We start from the raw sequence: 3384 nt of genomic DNA on the forward strand, positions 1-3384 counted from the left end.
AAGAAAAAATGGGGAGGAGGTTGCGCAGGGTGGCGTGGGAGGCATTTCTTTGCTTATGGACGAAAAATGAGTGAGGGGTTTTGTAGCAAGGGTTTTCGCACTTGTACGCGCGACGCTTCACAACTCACGGTTATGCGATGTCGCACACGCGTGATCGTCGTATCGAAGGGCTCTCTAACACGACGGTTTCAGTCGCACAGTTGCACTGTACCAACTGTATGTTTCGTCGCGCCATAGGCACACGAGGCACACAATCATGTTGTATTTGCATCCGAAATACATGATTGTTACATATAAGTTGCTTCTAGGCACATCATGCCATTATCTCATATACTTGTCCAAGAAGCAGAGGCGGAGCGTGACACAAAACATAGGAGGGGTCAACGTTTACAATGACGAGCCACCATATTAAAGCAAAAAAATAGCACAGAATAATTAGAGATGTACCCTATAGTAATATTCATATCTTAAAAAATGGATGGAACGGAAGACCTAAAGAGACTTCTTAGGAGGGTTAATAACTGGAGATTTTTTTAGAGTCAAGAATTTGAGAGCCATATGGGATTTTTCTTGAGAGGATTTGAGGAATTCTTTACATGGCAGCCTGGCAGGATTGGAGAGTGCTTGGTACTTTTATTTTAGAAAGACAGGTTTGCATGTGTCGACCATTAGCACTGCCCAGAATGCCAAGCTCCGGCCCACAATGTAGTAATAAAAACATGGGCCAAACAAAAATATCATGATGGAATAGATCTAATGGGCCACATACATTGCTAATTATTTTCTACATTTTTGGAAGATCGGGTCATTGCCACGTATAGCCCCTAAGAGGATCTGCTTGTGCCAAAGAGGATTTACTTAAATAATCTTAGGCTTAAGATTCTTTATCAACTATGTGGAAAATATCCCTTCTAATTCGTCATACATGCTTGCTAAACGAGGTGGTGCCGATGAACAAATTCTCACTGTTCAGAGTACACATATATTGATTAGGACTGGTCATCAGATCAAGCAAAACACTGAATTCAGTATTATCGTCTTAAGTGTTATAAGCACGAGCAGATCTAACCACTAAGAGAAGTCGCATGTTCAATGCTATAATATGCAGACTTCCATGCAATCTGTATTCACTTGAAGCCTTCTGATAAGTCTTTTGTCAACACTAGAGAAAAATTAACTACATGGTTTGAGCCCTCCTTCTAGCGCTTTATTTATTTAATGTTGACTCTCATTTAATTATAAATAAATCCAAATGTTCTATTTGAACAGTCGAGTTGCATAAATTTTCCTAATAGTCTTGAATACATAATACTTTATGCCTTATTTAAGCGTAGTTTTCTTCAAACAGGTAATTTCCATAGTCTGTGATTTGAACTTAGAGATTCAAAATATTTTTTCATGGCATTTTTTACTCAACTTAATACAATAATTTGGTACGGAAAGATGTGGGCTTGTTACATATTACCCTTTTTATGTATTGTTACATACTGACTTAGCATGTCTTAGGTGACTTTTCTTTGTTATTTATTTTATCAAAAAAAATCTGCTACCAGATTCTCATAGCATCAACCAACTATTTATATCTGTTCACCCCTGGATACGTGTGGAGTGTGGTGAGCATTGTCTTCTGGAGACGGGCTTATGAGTTTCATTGCGTGTTATTCATCCTTTGGTCGCTTTGTAGGACAACAAACGACACCTACAAATGTATGAAGAAACTTCTAGTGCATGACATTGCAATCTGGCCCGATCGTGTTGGTCCGCCTGTTGCTAGGTCACTAATCTTGAGTTGGTTGTTGGTATACAGATTTCTTGCATAGAAGTTTCCTTTGATCTAGAATGATCATCCATGAGAGCATTTCTACCCATTGCCCTAAAACCGAGGATGCCATTTTGAATCATCGGCGAGTTATCCATATACCCCACTCCAATCTAAGAACTGAGATTTTACATACTGTATATGTTGTCGACGTAGCATATTCTTTACACAGTACGGCTCTGAGGCCTTGGTTTTGTACCATTCTTGCCAACTAAATATTAGGAGTTAGATAGGGATTTTATATGTTGTGCTAATATGTATCGAACAAGTGGCATGTATTATTTTCCCCATCAGAAGAAGTCGGGGTGCTATATATATGTCATCAATTGCCTTTGTGTGGAATGCCACGCGACATGATCATGATCGTGTGTCCAAATGAGAAAACACTACCCCGTGCACACAGGGTCCTGACACCTGTGCGCATGTGGTGTCCAGAAGCTCTGGGAATTTTCTATGGGCACCAATCAACAACTCAAAAAAATGAGGGGAAGAACATGTTGAATAGGGGGCTTCCTTTTGGTGGTAAGTGTACGAAGGCAAGTGTATATGTTTTGGATGTTCCCACACCGTCATTCTACCACCTTGACCTCTTTTGATAGTGTGGTTGTCCTACTACTCACATAAAACCGAATAAGACCTTGGAGACGCAGGAATACCACGCATTTGATCTTTAAGTGGGGAGTCAACCATCTCCCTAATAAATATCCAAGGAACCAATGATCTGAGGGAAAACTTAGCAACCGTCACTAGTTCCACTAACCATATTCTCATCACACCAAAAAGCCATTTAGAGATAAATGCACTTTCACCCTCCTGAATTGGCAGCATCTGCACCTCCCCGATGACAAACAACTCCTGCAGTAGTTGCGGAGGACGAGGAGCTAGTACCGCATCCTCTGAAGGCGATGGCAGCGAGCCTTTCTTCTCCGCTCAGAAACAAGCTTTCGCTCAGAAGCATGGTGATGACAAGAGAGAGACGAGAGATAGGGAAAGGAGCCCTTTTTAAGAATGCATGCTCAACAATTTGAACCTAAGTTATTCTCCCAGTCCCATGTAAATTATAGCTAAAAGGTACTTCATTTATCTGATTGATCTGCCTACATCTCATCCGTAAATTGAAGAATTATAAACAAGCAAGATGTCTACGTGTCCCAGTCTGCCTTGTCAGGCAATAAGCCACGGCAAGCCCGGGACGCGACGTGCGTGTGCGTGCGGGCTGTGGTTGTGTCGGGTTCGGCCCGTGACAGGGCTCGGGTGCGTGCGTACGCGACCGAGTGTAGTGTGTGCCCTTGTGGCAGTAGCGTGTGCGTGCATGTAGTGGTTGTAGTCAGGCCGTTGGCAGAGTTGAGCTGGCCGCGTCCTTCGCGTAGTGCGCGCCGTGCGCATGGCCGGGCGGATCGCTCGCTAGCAGCAGAAACCAGCTGGGCGTTCGTGCGTGTATGCGCAGGAGAAACGTGGGCGTTGTGTTTGCTGTAGGACTACAAAGCTGCCACCGTGGGTGTGTGTTTATACTTGAGTTGGTGCTCAGGGAAAAAGGAAACAAGTGGCCGTTCGTGCGGCCGGCG

This window comes from Triticum dicoccoides, chromosome 4A (genome assembly GCF_002162155.2).
Source record: "Triticum dicoccoides isolate Atlit2015 ecotype Zavitan chromosome 4A, WEW_v2.0, whole genome shotgun sequence".
NCBI lineage: Eukaryota > Viridiplantae > Streptophyta > Magnoliopsida > Poales > Poaceae > Triticum > Triticum dicoccoides.